General features: G+C 37.6%; 1 protein-coding gene across 3 annotated transcripts in view; it reads right to left on the reverse strand.

Moving 5' to 3' along the window:
* Pex1 (peroxisomal biogenesis factor 1) overlaps window positions 1-7,016 on the reverse strand; it is a 171,058-nt gene extending 164,042 nt beyond the window's left edge. Inside the window, exon 1 of one of the 3 annotated variants that reach the window (XM_081769054.1) lies at window positions 6,513-7,016. The gene's annotated coding sequence lies outside the window, so the exon portion shown is untranslated. The remainder of the gene's footprint in view (window positions 1-6,512) is intronic. The other 2 variants (XM_081769052.1, XM_081769055.1) reach the window with 2 other exon arrangements.
* Between the last annotated feature and the right edge of the window lie 8,389 nt (window positions 7,017-15,405).

The following is a 15,405-nucleotide window of genomic DNA, read 5'->3' on the forward strand; positions in this document are numbered from 1 at the left end:
TCCGTGAAGAAAGTGAAATGTACACAGCAAAACCACATATTTCAGAGCCTAACAGAAAATAAACATAAATTGCTATAAAGAAATGAGAGAGAGACAGATTTCCGAGTGTAGACGAAATTTCTATTGAGCTAATTGTCGCTGGAGGGGAGAAACTCTGGAACGAGTTCTCCTCATCTGAAACAGGCTAATTGCCACAAGAGTAGAAAGAATCAATCATTGTTTCAATTCACAAGAAAGGTGAGGAAACTGATTGTAATAATTATTATCGAAACATCTCTCTTTTGTCAACATTCTACAAAATCCTCTCGAATGAACTAACTCTGTATTCAGATGAAATTATTGGAGATTATCAGGACAGATTTAGGTGAACTCGATCAACTATCGACGAGATATTTACCATTTGTCAAATACTGGAAAAGAAATGAGAATGATATACTTCGGTATTCGGTATTTATTGATTTCAGAAAGGACTATGAGATTTGATTACGAGGAACACATTGTACAATTTCACCGGTATCTCGAATTTGGTGTACCGAAGAAGCTAATTAGATTAAGATGTGTTTAAATGAACTCCAAAGTAAAATTCGAGAGGGGAAATACTTGTCCACGAGCTTTCATGTCAAAAATGGCTTGAAACAAGATGGGTTGGCAAAAACCATGTTTTTTATTGAAAAAATAAAAAATCCGTCTTTTTGTTTAAATAATTTGCTCAATGCATTTATATCACATATGGACAGAAATAAGTTTGTTTCACCTTGGTGTTACTAAACAACAAATGGGTTATGTTCAGGGTTTGCCCAAGTGGGCCCAGCCCGAAAAAACCCACCGGGTTTTTTCGGGTTGGACCCAGCTGAAAAAACCCATCTTAAAACCCACCTGGGTTTTTGACTTTTTTGTTAGTGTATTATTGGTACAACTAAGGTGATCACATTGAAAGTTATTTTTATCAGATTTTAAACTTTCTTTGGGCGAATTATATGCTTTCATGTTAAGATAAACAATATTCAACATAAGACCTTTATAAAGTTCTAAATGCACTGAATGAATGAATGAATGAATAAATAAATAAATAAATAAATAAATAAAAAACTCACCTTAGCTTGAGATAATTGTAGAACAAATTAATGTGCGGATTATGCTTATAGCCTATTTGAAGTAAAGTAAGCGATTGTATATTTTAGAAAATACTTTCCGTGAATAGTGTGTTTCCTGACTCGGCATCGCCGAGGGACGTTATCCCTCATACGTTGACGGGTTTGAGGTCATAGGTACCGGTACTAACAGTAAATATGTAAATACATTAGCAAAACTATTAGTATTATTTCTTACCTTTGATGGTAACAAAAGAATTCAGTAAAATTTGGTTTTCCAACAACAGTTAAGTTCAGTCATTTGTTGCTAGCCTTCAAATAAGCATTCTGTAGAATCAACACTAGCAATAACGTAAAAATTCTTGTCAAAATTAAGAAGCTTAATGCTCGGAGCTCCGAAGACTACGTAACGCTTACTATTTCAAGTGCTGCATTCAAATTTAAGTATTAATGGAAGTTTCGATGTACAGTAAAGCAAGCTGCATTTTCAGGGAAAACCCGTCGTGAAAGAAGTGTTCGGGAAATTCCCGCAATTAAACCCACAAAGCATCGAAAGTGAATACTTCAACAATAAATCTATTTATTTTACGCTGGAGGATATTTCATTTCATTTTAGACATTTTGAAACATTTACTTTATAAAATATGAATTATAGGCCTATCCTTGTTAATTGTTTTAAATTAATTTTCGGGAAAGAACTGTCTTGCAACAAGTGCTCGGGTGATTCCCGTAATTGAATGCACAAAGCATCAAAAGACCATTTATTTTACGTTGAAAAATATTTAAGACATTTTGATGACTTACGTCTTTGTTTTAAATTAATATAGCTAGGTGGTATTCATATTTGGCGAACGTCACTGAGGCTCCTAGGATGACTTGATCTACATTTGCTAGTTTGTCTGCCTTTACCACACAGTGTTCAACTTTCGGTCTTTTAAATTTTAAATACAAAACCAGACACTCTAAATTTTCTGTTTAGATTTTGGCAGCATGCCAACGTAAAATTACAAAATGGCGCGCTTTTTTTTTTAAAAAAAAATAGCTGATATCCACTGGCGAAAATCCCGGGGGGATGATGGAGACATATCCCCTACAATCTTGGAACTGTCCCCCTCAATAATCCGATTGGAAATGTGTCTTTTAGGAAGAAATGTGATGATTTGTGTCCAACTGTCACAAAGAAAAGAGATGAAATTGATACCTCCCAGAATAAGCCTCAATTCTGACCGCCTCCCAATGTTGAAGACAACTCTGCTCCCCTACCCATGTTGTCCCGGAGTACCACACAGGGGACATAAAATATGACGATATTATTATTGCTTTACAACTTTAAAATCAGACTGGCAACATTGAAAACTGTTTACAGGGAATGATCATATTTGGATCATCCCTTGTGAACAGTTTTCAATGTTGCCGGTCGGATTTTAAAGTTATAAAGCAATAATATGTCGTCATATTTTGTCCCCTATGGAGGACGCCGGGACCGACATGGGTAGTCCTCCTGAGCATTGATTTTCGCTTTCATAAATATTTTGTACATCGCATGTATATATATATACCGTCTTACCCGTCCCCCCAATGTTGAAGACAAATTTGCGCCGCTGCTGATATCCATGCTACAAAGCGCAATTTTAGGTCTTTCAAGTTGAAATTTTCAAAGTAGAAGCACGAGAGACTAAATTAGCTGTATATATTTTGGCGGCATAAAATTTCAAAATGGCGTCCATTTTTCAAAATAGCGGGTATCCATGCTACAAGGTGCAATTTTCGGACTTTTTAAGTTGATATTTTGAGGGTAGAAGCACAAGACATTCTAAATTTGCTGTACAGATTTTTTCGGCGATCCAATATAAAATTTCAAAATGGCGGCAATTTTTCCAAAACAGCAGTGAATAGAAAGTTATTGCAAGTTGTGACAATGACATTCATGAAATGTAAATCATATTTTAACATTTTTACCCCAAAGAGATTGAAATATTTCGAAAAAACCCAATTAAACCCGAAAAAACCCAATAAAACCCGAAAAACCCACATGGGGCCAGGTGGGTTGGGTTTTTTGAAAAATACCCGGGTTTTTTCAAACCCTGGTTATGCTGGAAGGGGTCACATAAGCTTAAAGCGAAGTCCAAACCGTTTCCCGACTTACATCCGAAACAAATTCTCCTCCATTTGAACTCGAAACCGGGACTAATTGGCCACAAATGTGGTACGTATGCCGACTCACTCACGGACTCCTGATAAAATACGTTGTACTGATCTTTACATATTTGTTAATATAATTGTCAAGAGTCACTTCAGGACAAATAGATAAACAGTTGCACAAGTGAAACCATTATACAGAATAACACATGGACAATTTCAAAATACTGCAGAGTACAGAAGAACTAATTAAGTCCAAGCTGGTTCACTACGACTTTTATTAGTCCAAGTTAAAGAAATATAACGACTTAATTTGCATATCAATAAGAAAAGTGAATAAAGATAAGAATTATTTCAATCCACTTTGGCTCTGACCCATTTATACATAAATAAATACCAAACATATTTCAATAAATGCCTCTCGTGGGGTTTGTATGACCCCCCCCCCCTTCCACAAAAGTACGGTATTTCGATATATTTTATCAATAGCAAACATTACTAAAACGAAACAATATTTAGAATTTTTCTTTGATTGCAATTGCATAACAATAATAACAAATTATAAAAAAAAATCACAAAAGAAACATTCATAAACTTATAAAAAAAAGTTATTTGTAGTATAATCTCTTCGAGTGATGAATGGGGAATTTAGGCCTGAATAAAATACAAATAATATGCGGGAGTGACACGTGATAACCCACAAATGTGTGTTCATCAAGATTTTACGAACACTTACACTTTTACGAACATTTTTCATTTTTTGGTTTAAACCAGTTTTTATTATTATTATTATTATTATTATTATTATTATTAAACAGCTGGTTTAAACCACCTTGGTTTAAACCAGCCAATCCTGGTTGTAACCATTATTATCCAATTTTGTTCTGAATACGTTACGAAGAAAATTAAAGAGAGCAACCAGGGCCTAGAGCTGAATTGCATTCACCAGGTTATGGTTTATGCTGATGACCTAAGTCTTATAGGGGTTGATATTAGGAAAATAGAAAGAAATACAGAGGATTTATTAAACGTTTGCAGGACATGGTTTAGAAGTAAACGCAGAGAAATGGACACATGGAAATTCCCATGATCGTAATATTGCAAATTATGGATACGTTAAAATATAAAATAATACTTTCGACCAAGTAGATTATTGGCTTAGAAAAAATACATACCTTAGCTTACACAAAATAATGAGTAGCTTGTTTCTAAACCTTAAAGATATGTGAATGCGTTTTCAAGCGTTCCAGTTATTGTTTATAGGACAGTATACTGTCCTGTGAACTTAATCCAAAATATTTCACATTCGAAAACAAACTATATGCGGTCAAAACTTCGGCCGAAAACGTTAAAAAAAAAAAGAAAGAAAGAAAAAAAAAAAAGGAATATTTTCAAACAAACAAAAGAAGGTAATAAGACTAACACTACAGAACTATAAGCTATTACAGTAGAATATGTGTTAACACACTGGATTGATAGACAGGTCCTATTTTATAAATACTTCGCTTTATAAGCACACGCTACAGTATCGACACTATTGACATACGCAAAGGCACTGGCGGCCTAAGTTGAACAAAATAGCTTAATAAACACAATGCATTATCAAACTAAAGTGTACACTAGAAAAGAAAAAGATACCACAGCGTTTAAATGAATTCTAAGAAAGAAAGAAAAAAAAAAGTTTACTTAAAGTATTCCACCCATTTACCCCCCAATTACCGCGTTGAGGTAACTGGGAAGTACAACAATTAAAATTTTAACTGCCTCACAGTGAAAATTTAAGATTGCTATTTTTCATGGCACCATCCGGCATTACTCTAGCAGACGGTTCCACCAAATTTTGACACATTTCTTACATTTTCAGGTTAGGTTAAAGCTGTATATTTATTTTAGCGGAGCACGCATTATATGAGGAACTCCATTACTACTTGCACATTGACTTCAGGAGGGCTCAATATAAGTACAGTGTAGCGCATGACATAAAAACTACAGTGCTTAAAACACGAATCAACTTGTGCTAGGTGGCCACTCAAAGACACGAATGCCGGCAGGAGCGCAGTACGGGGGCCCGAGCGGTAGCAAGGGGATTCGTCCGCAGAGAGCTGGCGCGTCAGCGACGGGGGTATATTCATATTCGAGGATAGTGGAAGAGCACACTTACACATACAACATTTTCAATGTGCTGCACAATGACGTAATTACTTATATTTACACCCTCAGGAAAAATGTTTCACATCGTATTTTACCAATACATTTTCTATTTGGTAGAACCATCTTATCGAGTGAACCGCACCATCCTTATGTTTTTAAGAGCAGCAGTAAAAAAAATCTCGCTCAAAACATTAATATATGCGTGATTTATTGTGACTCAAACAAAAACACATAGCCACAAACCTGAAACGAAGTTTCAAATATGCCATTTCTCGACTATTTTTTTTTTTTTTTTTGGTCATTACTGCACCCTCTCAAAATTCATCTAAACTTTTTTTTTATGATAAACATCAACACACCCAAAATTTTGGTGTAATTAAATTTCATAAAAATGTACTGAAATGTAAAATATAAATTTTTAAAGTTTTTCGCCCAATTACCCCGTGCACCCAATTCCCCCTTCTGCCCTACAAATTCTTTAATAACATGTATTATTCCGAAACTTACATTAAGGTACTTGTAAATGCAAAAAACAAGCGCAAACCTTACCCAAATTACCCTAAGCTACCTACTCTGTTAACCTTCCACCAACCTAACGTACCCTACTTTAACTTTATTCTACTGTATCGTAACACGGTACTGCATGTTTTCTTTTTTCATAAATAATTCTTTTCATTGAACTTTCGTTTAAACCTATGTAAAAAAAAAAAAAAAAATCTGTACGCAATTATTCGCGCACGCGCCAGGAAAATAAGTTTAAAATGCGTTAGGTTATCATATCAAGCAAGAACAGCGAAGATTTTTTTCTTCTGAATTTGACGGACTATTGTAAATTTGCACGTTACACTTTATCCACCTTTGCACCTTATAAAAATATGCATGTGTTAAAAGTTACTGTAGAAGTTTCAATACAATTTATATGGACCAGATTGCACTATTCCGACTTAAAATTTAATTTGGTAAGAATTTCGTTCAGTTTTTATTTTAAATAAGCTGTTTTCACAGAGGAATTATTTGTACAAAGAAAAATTTTGATGAGAAAAACAAAATGTTTTTCATTACTTCTTAATTAATTATATGCATAAATTTATTCTGTTTTCGATCAGTAACTAGAAATGTTTTACCACATACGTGTTTTACCTCATGTGTAAAAATAAAACAGCAGTCATAAATACAAAACAATAAATCTGCTTTGCACTCTTTGGATGACAAGATCCAACTTGAATGCCCAATCTTCTTCTTCTTCTTCTTCGTAAATACATGACTAAGCAACTCCGCTCTCCCGGCAATTACAATCGGAGACTTCAAGAGACAAAGTTGATCGAGATAAATCTTGAGAGATGATTATATGATGCGAAATAAACAGTATTGTAAATATAGATGATAACCTCGAAGAATACGTGGAAATATGGTAAAAATGGTAACTTTATGCTTTGGGGAAAGCGGTGATATTCTGTCACTCATACTTTTATTCAAAGTTGTCACTGGTTCCTTGCTGTTCCTAATACACATGGACGTAGTTTTTAATATTTTCTTACTAGATGTCGCTGCAGTTCGATTCACATAGTATTACCGAGCGAGTATCTGCGAGTGAAAGCGGGTTAGAGCCCCGCAGGGCAAGTTGTTTTCTATCTCTCGTTCTTGGGAACTGTAACTGTAACTGCTGGAACCGGTTCAGATAAATCGGTTCCTGTCACTGCGTTGCCTGAAGTAAAGACTTGCCGTAAAAATTAACACATTAAAACCAAAGATCTTACAAAATAGAGGTTCTGCCCATACTACAAACTCGTGTAGCCATACGTCACAGTTTCGCCACACCTACTCTACCCACTCCGCGCTACTAAAATCACAATGTTTCGAGCCAACAATCATGGCGGAACGGAGTAGCCAATCGGACGTGCCGGTTCAGACGATGCTCGGTTGTTGTTTTTTTTTTTTTTTTTTTTTTTTTTGGCTTCACTGAGTTCATATGATGAAGATACGTATGGGTAGATCCTCTATTTTATAACATCCTTGGTTAAAACAGTGAGAACTAAGAACTTTAGAGAGAGAAAAACGAGGCGATGATGGTGGCAGAGAGGACAAAAGAAAATAAGACGATTCATGGTGTCACAATCCTGACAACAATTACAGAAGTAGTAGTGCGTTTTCGAAGTAGAAATAAGAGTTGCGGAGTGGAAAGGATATGAAATCTATTACGGAAGAGAAAATGCAGTAAAAAAGAGGAATACAGTGATGTATAAACCAAGGTAGGGAGCAGAGAAAGCAAGGATGATGTCAATACCAATCAACGCGCCACTGTGCAGGAATCATTATATTATAAGCAGTCCAACGTTGGAAATGAAATGTAGTGAGCAGCGGGAAGAAATCGATGTATAGTAGCCTCACTCTAAAGACAGCCATTTGCTTACAAAGGGAAGCCGCCCCTGTGGACGATTTCTTTTCATACTGTCCTGTTTGGTATTCCTCTCCCTTGAAAACTGACTGACGGGCAATAAACTTAACCCAAACTGTTGCCAAATTTTTGTCAATGATCCTTTTTCTTTCCTTCTTTCTCTTAACCCTTAACACTCCAAGCGGGGTCTTCTAGGGTCCCCAGAAGGTGATATTTGGTGATATTGCTGCAACGATAAGAACCAATTTATTATCGATATTTATATGTGTCCTGTATTCTTTTGGGATATGTGCTACATAAATAGATCAATGGTACGTTCATTTAAAAAAGTGCAAAAAAATAAGTTGAGAAATTAATAATATTACTTGGGGTCCCTAGAAGACTCCAGCTTGGTAAACAACGTTCACTATTTAGGCTTGATGCGTTAAGGGTTAAAAGAAAAACAGTTTGAGATGAACTCTCAAGTTGAACGCTTTCATTTTGAAAGGGAATAGCAATAGATTTGTGTAATTGATATCCTTTTCAATATCTAAGTTTAGAAAGTGAAAAAAAATGTTTGTGTGTAGTCTTACTGGCAGTAGTAATAATTAGTGTTAGTTATTTTGGATGTTACTGAGTTTATTTGTGATTATTTTGAGTGTGGTTTATAAACATGTGGAGACCTTGGCAAGACGAGGAATCCTGTGCAGGAAGAAACAATGAATTCCGTGAGGAACCAGATTTTGAAATGAATAACGAACCATGCGGCAAGCAAGTCCTAATATTAATAACGAAAATAGCTGTGATAGTTGTGCGACCCCTAGCACAAGTGGCAATGGCTCTCCTATTAGTTTTGCAAGAGCACTTTGCAAACTGTATCAAACATTAATATGCAATGTTCATGACTATGTCGTTAAAAATAAATTAGGTAAAGGACCAATTACTGAGACGGCGCGAGTTCTAAACCTAAATAGACAAACTGTACGTAAAATTGTTGAAAGAGGCCGTCTTACATCAAAGAAAAAGGGAAGTAAGAAAGTTCGTTTCGAAAAACTTGACCAGTTTCAATGCGAGTTAATCAGGATATATATATATATATATATATATATATATATATATATATATATATATATATATATATAAATGGAAAACGTCAACCCTCAACTAATTCGAGAGTTGCTTTCACGCTTACAAACGACAGCAGACTTTCCATATCGAGAAACTACGCTGAGACATATTGTAAAGTCTCTTGGATTTCGTTTCCGTACACTCAGTAAAAGGCGAGTGATAATGGAATCTTCGAGGAACGTCGCCTGGAGATACAAGTATATTCACAGACTTAATCAATTGCGAGCTGCTGGCTATGGTGTGGTGTATTTGGACGAAACGTAGTTTGACACACATGATACAATGAAGAAGGGATGGGACGATGGAACTTGCGGTTGTGGACTTAATACGCCAGTGTCACGCGGGAAAAGAATAATGGTTCTTCACGCAGGCGGAGAGGAGGAGTGGAGGCCAGATTGTCTTTATCTTTCAGCAAAGAACATCGCGGATGCAAAAGCAGACTGTCATGATGACATGAATTCTATTATTTTTGAGAATTAGTTCCAACATTCCCTCTAGTGATAGAAAATACGCAGTAGTTCTCGATAATGCTAGTTATCATTCCAGGTAGTTTATAAAAATTCCTACACGAGCAACTCCTAAGCCCAAAATCATAGTATTTATAAATGAATTTAATATCCCTTTCCCAGATCCAGTTCCAACCAAAATTGTCTTACTGGAACTTAATAAAGAGCCTATAGATAGATAGATAGATAAATAGATAGATAGATAGATAGATAGATAGATAGATAGATAGATAGATAGATAGATAGATAGATAGATAGATAGATAGATAGATAGATAGATAGATAGATAGATAGATAGATAGATAGATAGATAGATATAAACAGTTTGCAATATTGATAAATTGGCTGAAGCTGCTGGGCATGAAGTATAAGGCTATTTCCTTATTATTGCGTATTAAACCCCATTTAAATGGTGTGGGCCCAATTAAAAACACAGTGAGGGAAAGTAATGTTACTCCTTCCCCTAGTGCTAGTGATTGTGACACTTTATGGAAGTGTTCGGAAGAAATTAGTAAAGAATTTTGGAGCAAGTGTGTGCGGAAAACAATATGAAATAGAGGCGACATATTATGCAGCTTTAACAAATAATAATGAGAGATTTGTCATTTATGTTGCGGACGACGACCATGATGATGATGGTGACAATTATGAACCCAGTAACGGAATCCAATAATGGTAAGTCATTACTCAGATTTCATTCTGATTGAACAAACTATTTAATGTATTATTTTTTGTTGTTTTATATGATAATAGAGCAGTGGCGGCGGTTGGACGTTAAAAGAAGGGGGCAAGACATGATCTGAATATTTGTATATAAATGTTAGTTTTCCTGATTGTTTCTAACACTCTGTTTGACGAAAGGTTGTAAAACTAATAGGATACTGTCTTTATCAGTTAAAATACCGTATATTGTACTTCATATTTCATTAAATAAATTGACAAGAGCAACGCAAGTAAGTACTATCCCTTTGTACTCTTAAATAACGAAAGTTTAAGAAGAGATTTGATTCCTTGCTCATGAACATCTTAAAATTCTGTCTGGAAAATTGTGTGATCAGATTATTTAATAACAGATTTGCAAAACAAATAAATAGAAAGGATAATATTAATCATAGTAATGAATAATGATGCTTGTTTTGCAAAAGTTACATTGAACTATGGATTAATGAACAACTTAATTGTTAATTCCACGCATGCTATTAAATGTATGTTATTACTCTTAGAAAATGAAAGACAGTAAATACTACAAGCATATGTTACGATATTTAAAGAAATATTTGCTTTTGCAACTTCCCGAAACATGTTCATTGCCATTAGTTGCAGTTTTCACTTTCTTGGAACACATCAAAACACAATAATACATAGAATCATTCCATACTCCAGTTATACAAAATAATCCTAAAATCTACAATTATGTTGAATTCACTAAATTTAATTGTATATACACTCGTACACCCCTAAATACACCACTTCACTAGTATATTACACTACAAAATAATGGAAAAGGTAGAAGTTGTTTCTTAATACGCTCTTTCTAATCAATATTCCTTACTTTAGGAAGAATTGCAATTAAAAAATAACTTGTGAAATACTTTTTTTTTTTTTTCGAAATGTTCTCTCAATTAGTTCCAAAACGGCTGGCTAACATATCGAGCCCTTGTAAGAAGAAGTGAAAATATGCTGGAATTGTGCTCCAATAGGTTAATTTCTGGGTTATTTTCTGTGGCAATTAAAACGCAATTTCTGTAGTTTCCTTTACTCCACGGAAAGACAACCAATAAGTACTCACGCAACGCCAAATATTATATGGCACCGTTTTTTCTATGAACCAGTAACACATACAAAAACTATACATTTCCACATGAAACTAGGGATGCGTTCGAGTCGAGTCGAGTCGAGATTTAAGCCTGTCTCGAGAAAATGTTGTCTCGACTCGAAAATATGTTTCTGTCTCGACTCGACAGACTCTGACTCGACTCTACTCGAATTCGAGTCGAGACGTCTCGAAATTCGAGTCGAGACAAAATATACGAGTTAAAATATACGCACACATCAGCCAGAATATTATGACTACCTACCTTATTGTCAGTGTGTCCAACTTTGGCACGGATAACAATGGCGACGCGTCTTGGCATGGACGCAATGACCCTTGAAAAGTCACTGGAGAGAGTTGATTGCTACACATAGGCAAGGGCGCCGATTTTTCTGTAAATGTGGGGGGGGGGGCAATCAGATGCAGAAGGCATATATATGAGGATTTTAAGACAAATTGTATTCAAATTATGCCAAATATTGTATATTCTCAAATACAATGCGGGGGCTCACATGAGCTTTGGGAGTGTCCGGACCCCCTCGGCCCCCCAGGATGGGCGCCCTTGCACACAGGTCATCTAATTCCCGTAAATTCCAGGGAGAGGGGCGATGCGCTCTGAAGTCATGTTCAATCACATCCCATTTGTGTTCGATTAGGTTCAGATCAGGCGAGTTGGGCGGCCAGCACATCACTTGGAACTTGCCCCTGTGTTCCTCGAACCACTCCATCACAATCCTGGCCTTGTGATATGGTGCATTATCTTTTCGAAAAATGCCACTACCGTTGGGAAACATGGTCGTCGTCTGCAAGCAGTGTGTGATACGCCTTGGCCGTCATGGTGCCTTGCTCGACCTTCACTAGACACATGGATGCTCACGTGAATGTTTTCCGGAGCATAATTAAGCCACCGCCAGCTTGTCTCCGTCCCGCAGTACAGGTGTCAAAGAACTGTTCTCTTGAAACACGACGGAAAATGAAATGAAATGAAATTTTGAGTTTTACGTCCCACGGTTATGCCGGTTAGGCTAAAGGAGACGGTGATAATGAGTAATGAATGAAATGGTGGAATGAAGAAAGTGGGAGGAAACGGGAGAACCCCGAGAAAACCCACGCACACGGCGTTTGTCCACCACAAAGTTCACTTTGAAACACGACGGATTCGCACCCTCCCATCGTCATGATGAAGAAGGTATCGGGATTCATCAGACAATGAAACGCTCTGCCACTGTGCCAAGGTTTAATGACGGTGGTCATGTGTTCATTTCAGTCGTAGTTGCCGATGTCGTGGTGTTAACATTCGCATATAGATGGGACATGGGCTTCGGAGGCCCATCGTTAGGAGTGTTCGGTGCACTGTGTTCAAACGCACTTGTACTGTGCCCAGTAATAAAGTATGATGTTAGTTCTGCCACAGTTCGCTGCCTGTCTTGTTTTACCAGTCTGCCCAGCCTATGACATCCGACATCTGTAATGAGGTGGGGGCGCCCAACCTCTCGACGTTTGGATGTCGTTTTCCCTTGGTTTCGCGACTTGTTGAAGACACTCACCACAGCACTCCTCGAACATCCGACAAGTCCTGCAGTTTCCGAAATTCTCCTGCCGAGTCTGCGGGCCATTACAACCTGCCCTCTAGGGATGCATTCGAGTCGAGTCGAGTCGAGATTTAAGCCTGTCTCGACTCGATAGTCTCTGTCTCGACTCGACTCGAATTCGAGTCGAGACGTCTCGAAATTCGAGTCGAGACAAAATATACGAGTTAAAATATACGCACACATCAGCCAGAATATTATGACTACCTACCTTATTGTCAGTGTGTCCAACTTTGTCACGGATAACAATGGCGACGCGTCTTGGCATGGACGCAATGATCCTTGAAAAGTCACTGGAGAGAGTTGATTGGTACACATAGGCAAGGGCGCCGATTTTTCTGTAAATGTGGGGGGCCATTCAGATGCAGAAGGCATATATATGAGGATTTTAAGACAAATTGTATTCAAATTATGCCAAATATTGTATATTCTTAAATACAATGCGGGGGCTCACATGAGCTTTGGGGGTGCCCGGGCCCCCTCGGCCCCCCAGGATGGGCGCCCTTGCACACAGGTCATCTAATTCCCGTAAATTCCGGGAAGAGGGGCGATGCGCTCTGAAGTCATGTTCAATCATATCCCATTTGTGTTCGATTAGGTTCAGATCAGGCGAGTTGGGCGGCCAGCACATCACTTGGAACTTGTCCCTGTGTTCCTCGAACCACTCCATCACAATCCTGACCTTGTGATATGGTGCATTATCTTTTCGAAAAATGCCACTACCGTTGGGAAACATGGTCGTCGTCTGCAAGCAGTGTGTGATACGCCTTGGCCGTCATGGTACCTTGCTCGAGCTTCACTAGACACATAGATGCTCACGTGAATGTTTTCCGGAGCATAATTAAGCCACCGCCAGCTTGTCTCCGTCCCGCAGTACAGTTGTCAAAGAACTGTTCTCTTGAAACACGACAAATTCGCACCCTCCCATCGTCATGATGAAGAAGGTATCGGGATTCATCAGACAATGCAACGCTCTGCCACTGTGCCAAGGTTTAATGACGATGGTCATGTGTTCATTTCTGTCGTAGTTGCCGATGTCGTGGTGTTAACATTCGCATATAGATGGGACATGGGCTTCGGAGGCCCATCGTTAGGGGTGTTCGGTGCACTGTGTGTTCAAACGCACTTGTACTCTGCCCAGTAATAAAGTATAATGTTAGTTCTGCCACAGTTCGCTGCCTGTCTTGTTTTACCAGTCTGCCCAGCCTATGACTTCCGACATCTGTAATGAGGTGGGGGCGCCCAACCCCTCGACGTTTGGACGTCGTTTTCCCTTGGTTTCGCGACTTGTTGAAGACACTCACCACAGCACTCCTCGAACATCCGACAAGCCCTGCAGTTTCCGAAATTCTCCTGCCGAGTATGCGGGTCATTACAACCTGCCCTTGGTCAAACTCAGATCGCGCGCCTTCCCCATTCTACACACGGCCAGCACTCTCACTGATACTACATGCACCGTACGCGTGACTGACTAGCAGGCATTCGTCGGCAGGTGACACAGATATCGCCTGGACGGAAATTATATCGATAGTAGGTTGGTAGTCATAATGTTCTGACTGATCAGTACATACTAAATAAATTTAAAATGTAGGAAATTTTCAACATTCTGATTAACTTGCAGGAAATTTCACAATGAAAAGAAGAAACTGACTTGGACAAGACAACGGTTAGTTGATGGGGCAATCTTTTTTTCTGGTCTTTGAGGTGTGAGCTTTGACCATGCCTTGTGAAATTTTGATGTTTGGTGCTCATCAGTCACGCTTCCATTTTTTTTCTAATTGTTCCAGTTCATGATAATTAACAATACATTGCGCAGTTCGAATACATGTTCACGTTTTCATTCAATCCAACTCAAGCCGCTTCAGATACTATAGAGTTGTATTTGTTTACGAAGAATTAATTGCGTATTAGAAATACACCCCAACAAAATATTCTGCGTGCTCATCTGCTCAGTATTCAAGGCTTTAATTACAACCTGAATTGTTAAATTGCGAACGTAAGTTGCATTACATATCTAAGCAGTTCCTAGTCTATGGATAATTCAAGCAATGCTAATTAATAGAGACCGGATGTTTAGGCACTAAAAACCTGGAAAATAGGCAGGCAAATAGGCACTAAAAATTTTAAAAATAGGCAGTAAAATAGGCACTAAAATGTAACTCGAAATAATGAAGATAAATACTCAACACCATTAAAAAATAGATTCAAGTCATAGATAATGTTCAAAGAATATAGAAACATACTTGTTTGTTAATATCTTCTTTCATTGTATATATAAAAACGAAGCTTGTTATGCATTCCATACATACTGGGTGAATCTGAAATATGTGCACATACTTCGGGAGCTGATTCATGAGATCAAAAGAAGACCAAAAGTCTTGTTGCATGTTGTCAAATTCTTCTTCGTGTACAAGTGACAGCGGGCCAACTTGGAATCCAAAATCGAATCCTGACAATTGGAACGAGATATAAAGGTGTTCACATACTTCGGGAGGTGATTCGTGACATTCAAAAAATTCAAGAGTACTTTTTGTCTTCTTTTCATGTCACGAATCACCTCTCAAAGTATGTGCACATCTTTCGGTTCCGTTCCAATTGTCAGGATTCAATTTTT

The sequence above is a fragment of the Thermobia domestica genome, chromosome 8, assembly GCF_964235325.1.
Source record: "Thermobia domestica chromosome 8, izTheDome1.hap1.1, whole genome shotgun sequence".
Lineage (NCBI taxonomy): Eukaryota > Metazoa > Arthropoda > Insecta > Zygentoma > Lepismatidae > Thermobia > Thermobia domestica.